Below are 10,737 nucleotides of genomic sequence, written 5' to 3'. Positions count from 1 at the left end.
CCAGCTAGAAATCTAGATAGGGCTGCTAGTTTTCCGTTGAGCTGTTGTACCTCCTTAACGCAAGTCGGGCTTTTCATGTTGAGTATGGCCTGACACTTATCTGGGTTTGCTTCAATTCCTCTCTGAGTGAGCATGAAGCCCAAGAATTTGCCGGCCTCTACCACGAAAGTGCACTTTGCGGGGTTAAGTCGCATCCCGTGCTTTCTTATGGTGTCGAATACTTTGGCAAAGCCAGATAACAACGATTTCTCACTCTGTTACCAGCATGTCGTCGACATAAACCTCCATTAACTTCCCAATGTGATCGGCGAAAACCTTGTTCATCAATCTTTGGTATGTAGCCACTACGTTCTTGAGTCCGAAAGGCATGACTATGTAACAGTAGTTTGCTTTTGGAGTTAGGAACGATATTTTTTCTTGGTCGGGCAGATACATTGGGAATTGGTTGTATCCTGAGTAGGCGTCCATGAATGAGAGGTACTTGTACCCTGAAGAGGCATCCACTAGATTGTCTATATTTGGGAGTGGATAGGGATCTTTTGGGCAGGCTTTATTAAGGTCGGTGTAATCAGTACACATCTGCTATTTTCCATTTGACTTTTTTACCAAGACGACGTTGGCTAGCCACAATGGGTATTTAACCTCCCTTATGAACCCTGCCTCCAGTAAGGCCTGTACCTGCTCTTCCATAGCTTGGGACCTTTCTGGGCCAAGCTTTCTGCACTTCTGTTGTACTGGCCGAGATCTGGGATACACTGCCAGCTTATGGCATATCAGCTCGGGATCTATGTCGGGCATGTCAGCGGCCTTCCATGCAAAGAGGTCGGAGTTATTCTTTAGGAACTGTATCAGTAGCTCCTTTAGGTCTCCTTTTAAGGCTGTCCCTATATTTGTTATTTTGTCTTGAGTATCCCCGATCTGGACTTCTTCAGTTTCACCTTCAGGTTGTGGACAAAGTTCTTCGCGAGCTCGGACTCCCCCGAGTTCGATAGTGTTGGTTTCTTTTCCTCTGGGGTTACCCTTAAGGTTCAAACTTTCATTGTAAAATTGTTGCGCGAGTTTTTGGTCTCCCTTTATCGTGGCGATCCTTTTTGGAGTTGGGAACTTCATGCACAAATGTGGAGTAGAGACTTCTGCAGTAAGCTGGTTCAGCGTTGTAAGCGGAGCTCACGTCGACTACGATGTAGTCTATGCTTAGCGTCCTAGACCGGCTTCCTTTTCCAAAGGTTGTGTGCAATGGAATATACCCAAGCGGCTGAATTGGGGTGTCTCCAAGGCCGAATAGGCTATTTGGATATGCTCTGAGCTCTTTTTCTTGTAGGCCGAGTTTGTCGAAGGCAGACTTGAAAAGTATATCTGCAGAGCTCCCTTGGTCAATTAATGTTCGGTGGAGGTTGGCATTGGCGAGTATGACAGTTACAACCACGGGATCATCGTGTCCCGGGATGATGCCTTCGGCGTCCTCTTGAGTAAAAGTGATAGTGGGAAGGTCTGATGACCTATCCCCTTCTCCGAGGTGGTACACTTCCTTGAGGTGTCTTTTACGGGACGACTTGGAGATCCCCCCGCCTGCGAATCCCCGTTGATCATGTGAACATGTGTTTCAGGGGTGTGAGGGGGACGTTCAGCTCGTCTTCCCTCTTCATCCCTTATTCGCTTCCTTGGTTCGTCCCCTGTATTGGCGAGGAACCGTTTTAATCTGCCTTCTCGAGCTAGCTTTTCTATGACATTCTTCAAGTCGTAGCATTCATTGGTAGAGTGCCTATAGATTCGGTGGTACTCGCAGTACTCCGTCCGACTTCCTCCGCTTTTGTGTTTAATCGGACGAGGGGGCGGGATCTTTTCTGTGTTGCATATTTCTCGGTAGACATCCACAAGGGACACCCAAAGTGGGGGTGTAGTTGTGGTACTTTCTAGGTTTTTCCGTAGGTTAATCCTCTCTTTTCCTGGAATCTTTATCCTTGTCCCAAGATGGGTAGGAGAATCCATGCTTTGAGATTTCTCCTAATCGGGAGTTCTCCTCCATATTAATGTACTTTTCTGCCCATTCTTGTACCTCGTTCAAAGATGTTGGGTGCTTTTTGGATATGGAGTGGCAAAAGGGTCCTTCGCGCAAACCGTTGATGAGTCCCATGATAGCTGCTTCTGTCGGAAGATTTTGTATGTCAAGGCATGCTTTATTAAATCTTTCCATGTAGCTGCAGAGGCTTGTTTAATTCCTAACAAACATGGAGCGTGCTTGGCTTTATCCTTCTGGATGGAGAACCTGGCGAGGAACTTTTTAGCAAGGTCGTCAAAACTTGTGATTGATCTTAGAGGCAAACTGTTGAACCACTTTATTGCTGTTTTAGTTAGGGTGGTCGCGAAGGCTTTACAGCGAGTTACGTCGGAGGCGTCCGTGAGGTACATCTGGATTCTAAAGTTACTGAGATGATGGCTCGGGTCGGACGTGCCATCGTCTGGAGTCATGTCAAGAGCTTTAAAGTCTTTTGGGACTTTGGCTTTCATGATTTTCTTTGTAAACGGATCTTGATCCTTGTGGGGGCAGTCTTCGCAGTCGAATCGAGTAGTCTTAGATTTGAGATCGGCTTCGAGCTTGAGGAGCTTGTCTTCCAGCTCTAATCGCCGTCTTGTTTCTCTCCGGAGGTCCCGCTCGGCTTCGCGCTAGTGTTCGGCTTCTTGTTCGAGCTGTTTAAGGCGATCCTGTTGTTCACCGATGGCATCTAGGATTTCAGAATTTTGAGGTTGTTTGCCTCCCTTAGGTTGGTGTGTATCCTTTGGGGAGGTTGGTGTGGCACCCATGTTCTCTAGAGGCGTTCCTTCTTCCAATCCAGAGTTATGGTCGTTGACTGGGTTGCTTTCCATGTTGAGGGGATGACTTCCAGGGTCCCCGGCAACGGCGCCAATGTTCTGAGGGTTACCTGAAACTGGAGGTCAATCTCGGATGAGATCTTGTGTCCTGGGTGATGCTGCCGTGTCCAACTTGTTGAGGTTAGAGGGGCTGTTGATCCTTGGTCACCGGAGGGTGGTGGTACCTGCAAGGCTGCAAGAGACTCCGATGCTTAAGTCAGCACGTGCTTTAGGCAGATTTTTTGTAGAATCAGAGTATGAGTTATACCTAGGTGCTCCAGTGTATTTATAATAGTAGAGAGTGACCTTTTATGAGATAAGTTAGTTATCTTATCTTTATCTTAAGCGAGGTCACCTATCTTTTTGGCTAGCCACCTTTAGAGGGGCCGTTATCTCCTGTTTTGGGCCGGTGTGGGTCTATATATTAATTTGGCCGAGCTCTTTGGGAAGAGGTCGGTGATAACCCATCTTGCAAGAGGTCAGTCGCTTTGGTTTCGTCCAACCCGGATCGTGTAGCTCGGTCCCGGGTATGAACACCCTTCTTCATATTTTCGAAAATTTTAAAATTACAATTTTAAATCTTTATCTTATCTTTATTTAATTTCAAATTTTAAGTTTGGTGTGTCTTTTAGTTTGTTTTCTTTTTAAATTTCAAAAATTTTTAAAATCACTTTTTGTTTAAATTTTAAAATTTCAAAAAAAAAAATTCAAATCTTGCATCTTTATTTTCAATTTTAAATTTTAAAAAAGTTTGGTGCTTCTTGTTAGTAAATTTCAAATTTTAAAATCTTATCTTACTTATCTTCCTAGATTCTTGATTCTTATCTTACTTCAATGACATGGATTCACGAGAAATGCGTGGTCTTCGGATATGCCGTTTCTATGGTAGACAGGGTCATAGTCGGAGTCGATGTCCTCAGCATGTTGAACCGAGTGGAGTTGTTGATGATGCTGGACACTAGATCTTTGTTAGTCATTGTGTTGTATGTTTAGGGTTAATTTTATCAATTAATATTTTTGAGGTTTGTCGTGTTCGTATTTTAAAGTTAATTTTCTCAGTTAATGTCTGTGTGTGTCGTCGTGTTTGTATTATTAAGTTACATGTTAACTTCTGTGAGTTATTACAGCTGACGATTTCTGAGAGGATAATTTCAGATTTCATACAATAGTCTTACAAAAGGTTAATTAAAAATTACATTAATTTAATTCTGAAACCATGATTTAAAGTTCGATAAGGTAAACTTACAAAACATTAATTAAAAATTAAACTTAATTATTAAACCCCTGCTTACTTCTTTCGAATCATCCAATCAAGTCCCTTGCCCATCATGCCCTGACCAAAACGCGACAGAGTAAATCTATTAGGTGGATTCCTTTTTGTCCGTAGGTTATACGAATGACCTTAAACTGACTCACTGACATTCGGAGTGGCTGACCCACCAGCCTCTGTCAGAAGAGATGCACCGGGGTTGTACTCCTCAACAGCCTCATGCTCAAAAGTGCTTGGCCCAATATCTGGTAGATTGAGACGAGCAGAGTTGAAAATCATATATAGAGTGATGAAACCACTCTGTCAGGAATCACACGACACCCGCCCTGAAGTGCGACCAGAAGTAGACCCCTGTCGACCAGACTCTGCTGGTGTAGGGATAGTGCTGAAATCTGCAAAATGACCAACACCAGTGTCAACCCACTACTGTATATGATGATCCCCATCCCCATCAACGGGAATCTGCAATGGGATATGCGAAAAGCCAACCCATTGTTGTCTGGGCGAAATGTGCTGTATGGGCTGGATGTGGTGGCTGGACTGACTCTGATGGCTGTGATGGCTAGGCTTGCCGTGGTTGTTGGACCGGCTGTGCTGACTATGTCGGCTGCGACAGCTGTGGTCACTGGACTAGCCAACGTGACTATGCTAACTATGCTGATTGTGTTGACTGCGACGGCTGGGCTCGGCATGGTCGCTGGACTGGCTGTGCTGACTGTGCTGATTGTGTTTACCATGGTTTAGTTGCTGTGGGAGATAATAGAGAAACAATTCAAATACTGCATACTGTGGTGGTCCCTGAGGTGCTGGTGGCTGAGGAATTTGCTCCGACAATCTCAGCAAATGCCCATACAACCCCACATACCAATCATGGTACTCAGCCGACGGTCTAAAGTCCCAAGTCAAAAGGGGGTGCCCATCCCGCAACCGAGTGTTATGATGGATGCCCCCATTCTACTATCCACCTTGCATGTAAAACTCTCTAGTCATGAAGCTACACTTCGCGAAGAGTCATCCAACGTTCTTCCGGTAGAATAACTCTTGCTACCTCTAGGACGGGTTGTGCATATCCGAACTGATGTATCACTCGGTTCACAAGGTGCCATCCGACACACTCGAACGACAATAACGGAGTAATGGTGTCACACACCTCAAGGTGTCCATGTAGCTCGTCGGGTATGATCACTCCTTCGTACGACTGCCACACAAAGTGCAACATATTATTAGAAAATTAGAATCCTAATATTAATGTTGGATATTTACACACACAAAGCAAAAACATTTACCTCTTCCATGTAGTCTATTTCCTTCCTAAATGTCGTCGTGGTCTTCAATAACCACGTTGCGGTTCGTTCAGAATAACTCCACCTAAAACACGTATCATTGAAAAAATTAAAAATGTGTCATCAATAGAATACATAACCGAAATAGGAACTATTACCTCCGAGCAACCGGTACGTCAACCACTGGAAGGTACTATCTCAGTACAAGCGCAATACATGTGCTCCCATGCCCAAACAAACAAAAGATTAAGAGGGCCATCCATCTCTTTAGGATCATACCGTGATGCATAGTACAATGCCCTGTAAAGATGCGCGAGACATGCTGACCCCCAACTGTAAGTGTGGATCTGGTCAAAATCGCGTAGCAACGGTTGATACTACGCATGAGCATATGTCATCGACTTATCCGCAAATAGGGTCTGGTGCGTGCGTACGTAAAACCCCCCATACCTTTCCGTACGACAAGCAATACCAGCAAGTGCACTGGGTCGTCCAAGTAATACCTGAGCGAGTCAGGGTCGATCCCACGAGGATTGTGGCTTGAAGTAAGCTTATGGTTGTCTTGCAGGTCTTAGTCAGGCAGAATCAGAAGGTTTATGTTGGATAAACTTTGAATACTTTATATGTCATAAATGATTGGATGCAATAATGGGAATAAGGTTGAGAGTTTGAGTTGCTTTGTCTTCTGAAGTAACTCTGGTACTACTGTCTTCTTTGCTTGTGAGTGATTTCTTCAATGGCAGGCTGTATGTGATTGACATTGGTTTGAGTAGCTGCCAATACTCCTCCGGATCTAAACCCCCAGTTTAAGGTGGATCCCTTTCTACTTGAGGGTGAAGCGCATACATTCCATTCTCCTTCATGATCCTACTCAAAACGCCACAGACAAGGTCGGATCTTCTGGATCAGAGAATGATGTATTTGGGTTCTAGCCTCTACCACAGAGACCCTAATCTCCCCAGAAATTGGCTGAACTAATGTCTTGAGAAGTCCCCAACGAAGTCACGGATTAGCCGTCTGAGAGATGTATATTCAAGCTGTTGTTCGTCACTGTCCGGTGAAAGACGCATTTAGAATCCAAGTAGACGCGGGTGTTTGTCAGGCACGTTCATCTTAATGTGATGAATAGAGCTAATTGGTTAGATTATCCTATTCACCACGATGAAGTACGAATAAACATCTTAGAATTAATCATACACGGATCGGAGAGAAACAGTAGTACTTTTATTAATTCATGGGCTCAGCAGGGCTCCTCCCCTCAACCTAGGAGGTTTAGAAACTCATACTGAAAGTAAAAATACAGAGAAAAATGAACTAATGGCAGACCTCCCTCCTAGAGGGGGAGGAAGGTGATGAAAAATGTAAAAATTCCTCTTGAATTACATAAGCATAAACCCTTAAATGCTAAACAAATGATTAGTAAGGGTAAAACAGTCTATTTAGTGCTAAAATCCACTTTTGGGGCCCACTTGGTTAGTGTTTGGGATGAGCTTTGATGAGATCCACGTGCTATGAGGTCTCTTGGGCGTGGAATGCCAGCTAGGGGGTCCTTTCTGGCCTCTGCTCTATGGGCACTGGATGCTTGGAAGGGGGTATGTAGTTGCCGTTGGACGCTAATTTTTGGGCCTTCTAATCCGAAGCAAAGTATGGACTATTATATATTGATGGAAAGCTCCATTTGGACTTCTGTAGCTCCAGAAAAGCTCTTCTGAATTTAGGCAGGTCAGATTTGGACAGCATCTACAGTGCTTTCTCTGTCTCTGAATCAGACTTCTGCTCCAGCTCCTCAATTTCAGCCAGAAAATACCTGAAATTGTACAAAAACACAAAAACTCATAGTAGAATCCAAAAATGTGAATTTAACACTAAAAACTATAAAAACTCAATAAAAACTAAATAAAAACTACTAAAACCTATGAATTTGATGTCAAAAAGCGTATAAAATATCCGCTCATCACAACACCAAACTTAAACTGTTGCTTGTCCCCAAGCAACTAAAAACACAGTAGGATAGAAAAGAAAATTAAGATACAATAAATTTAGATGAGTGCGATGATAAACCACTATTTTATGATTTATATTGTGCTCAATTGAGTGGTTTTTATCAAGTCTTCACCTACTTATTCATATAATTTGCATGGTTTTACAATCCTTTCCTTATTATGTGATATATGTGAAAACATGTTTCCTAAGCTTTAAAACTATTAATTTTAATTATCCTTTATTACCATTCGATGCTGCGATCTGTGTGTTGAGTATTTTCAGGCTTTATAGGGCAGGAATGGCTTAAAGGATGGGAAGGAAACATGCAAAAGTGAAAGGAACAACAAAAATGAAGTATTTGAGGAACTGGAAGTGACGCGCACGCATGGACGATACGGACGCGCGATTTGCACAGACACCAAGCGACGTGCATGCATGGAAGACGCGAATGCGTGAACAAGGGAAGCTCCGAAATGACGCGTGCGCGTGACCCACGTGCACGCATGACAGACGCCACGTACAGAAAATGCAGAAATTGCCCCCAGCGATTTCGGGCCAGCTTTTGACCCAGTTCTCAGCCCAGGAAACACAGATTAAAGGCTATAAAGTGGGAGAATCAATCCATTCATCATACATTCAATCATATACACAATTTTAGATTTTAGATGTAGTTTTCTAGAGAGAGAGGTTCTCTCCTCTCTCTTAGGATTTAGGATTAGGATTAGGATTTAGGATTTCTTTTATGATTAGGCTACTTCTCTTCATTACAGGTTCAATGTCCCTTTAATTTAGTTTCTCTTCTACATTTATTTATTCTACTACATTAGTTTGTTTATTTTCCCAAATTGATTTATGGATTCCTATGTTTAATTTGATTTTCTATTTAATATAATTTGAGATATTTCAGATTTATAATTGCTTTCTTTTATTTATGATATAAATAATTTAGATTTTTCCCCTTTGCTTTGTGATGAGCGGATAATTTATATGCTTTTTGGCATTGTTTTTAGGTAGTTTTTAGTATATTTTAATTACTTTTTATTATGTTTTTATTAGTTTTTATGCAAAATTCACATTTCTGGACTTTACTATGAGTTAGTGTGTTTTTATGTAATTTCAGGTATTTTCTGGCTGAAATTGAGGGCCCTGAGCAAAAATCTGATTCAGAGGCTGAGAAAGGATTGCAGATGCTGTTGGATTCTGACCTCTCTGCACTCGAAATGGATTTTTTGGAGCTACAGAAGTCTAATTGGCGTGCACTCAATTGCTTTGGAAAGTAGACATCCAGGGCTTTCCAGCAATATATAATAGTCCATACTTTTTCCGAGTTTTGACGACGCAAACTGGCGTTTAAACGCCAACTTCCTGCCCTATTCTGGTGTTAAACGCCAGAAACAGGTTACAAACTAGAGTTAAACGCCAGAAACAGGCTGCAACTTGGCGTTTAACTCCAAGAAAAGTCTCTACACATGAAAGCTTCAATGCTCAGCTCAAGCACGTACTAAGTGGGCCCCAGAAGTGGATTTCTGCACTATCTATCTTAGTTTACTCATTTTCTGTAAACCTAGGTTACTAGTTGAGTATAAAAACTACTTTTAGAGAATTATTATGTACCTCGTGACATTGTCACATTTTACATTGTATCTCTACGACATGAGTCTCTAAACTCCATGGTGGGGGTGAGGAGCTCTGCTGTGTCTCGATGGATTAATACAATTACTACTGTTTTTCATTCAATCACGCTTGTTTCTATTCTAAGATATTCATTTCCACTTCAACATGATGAATGTGATGAACCGTGACACTCATCACTATTCTCAACCTATGAACGCGTGCCTGACAACCACTTCCGTTCTACCTTAGATTGAATGTGTATCTCTTGGGTTTCTGGTTCACGAGTTTGATTGGCTCTCCTGACAACAGAGCATTCAAATCCGTGAGGCCAGAGTCTTCGTGGTATAAGCTAGACTCAATTGGCAGCATTCCTGAGATCTAGAAAGTCTAAACCTTGTTTGTGGTATTCCGAGTAGGATTTGGGATGGGATGACTGTGAAGAGCTTCAAACTCACGAATGTTGGGCGTAGTGACAGACGCAAAAGGATCACTGGATCCTATTCCAGCACAAGTGAGAACCGACAGATGATTAGCCATGTACATGGACCATTTTCACTGAGAGGACGGATGGTAGCCACTGACAACGGTGATCCACCAACATACAGTTTGCCATGGAAGGAACCTTGTGTGCGTGAAGAAGAAGACAGTAGGAAAGCAGAGATTCAGAAGACAGAGCATCTCCAAAACTCCAACCCATTCACCATTACTGCATAACAAGTATTTATTTCATGCTCTTTTATTTTTCGCAATTAAAACCAAAACCATTATTGATATCCTGACTAAGATTTACAAGATAACCATAGCCTGCTTCAAACCAACAATCTCCGTGGGATCGACCCTTACTCACGTAAGGTATTACTTGGACGATCCAGTGTACTTGCTGGTTAGTTGTGCGGATTGCAAAGTGTGATTGTAATTTTTGCGCACCAAGTTTTTGGCGCCGTTGCTGGGGATTGTTCGAGTTTGAACAACTAACGGTTCATCTTGTTGCTTAGATTAGGAATAATTTATTTATTGTTGCTAGAGAGTCATCAAATCTGAGTCCTTTACTTTCTTTTCAAAAATTTTATTTTTCTTTATTAATTCTTAATTTTTCTTTGAGTTTTTTTTCATGTTTTAAGTTTGGTGTCAATTGCATTTTTTTATTTTCCTTTAAATTTTCAAATTGTATGTCCCTAATTGTTCTTCATATTTTTGAATTTGTGTTCATTGTTCTTTCTTGATTTTTAAGTTGTTCTTGTTTATTTTTCTTGTTTGATCTTTAGTTTTTCTTGTTTTGTGTCCTTCCTTGTTTTTCTTGTGATTTTCGAAAAGCTCAAAAAGATTTTTCAAGAAAATACTTCTTCCTTCATAACTCAGTTGGTTAGAGCGTTGGCTTATGTTTTTGGTATCTTTTTTTCAAAAATAATTTTTCTTTGATTAAATCTTGTGTCAAATTTTAATTTGGTGTTCTCTTAATTTTTCTTTAGTTTTCAAAAATTTTATTTTGATTTTCTAAAAATTTTAAGTTTGGTGTTCTTTCTTTTTGTTCTTGTTGTTCTTGTGAGTCTTCAAAGTGTTCTTGAGTCTTCTTTGTGTTTTGATCTTAAAATTTTTAAGTTTGGTGTTCCTTGTTATTTTCCCTCCAAAATTTTCGAAAACAAGGAGCATTAGATCTAAAAATTTCAAGTCTTATGTCTTTTGTGTGTTTTCCTCTTTCATCATAAAATAATATATATATATATCTTCCCTAACTAA

Source organism: Arachis ipaensis, chromosome B02 (assembly GCF_000816755.2).
Source record: "Arachis ipaensis cultivar K30076 chromosome B02, Araip1.1, whole genome shotgun sequence".
NCBI classification, from domain to species: Eukaryota; Viridiplantae; Streptophyta; class Magnoliopsida; order Fabales; family Fabaceae; genus Arachis; species Arachis ipaensis.
This window is presented reverse-complemented; position numbering follows the sequence as displayed.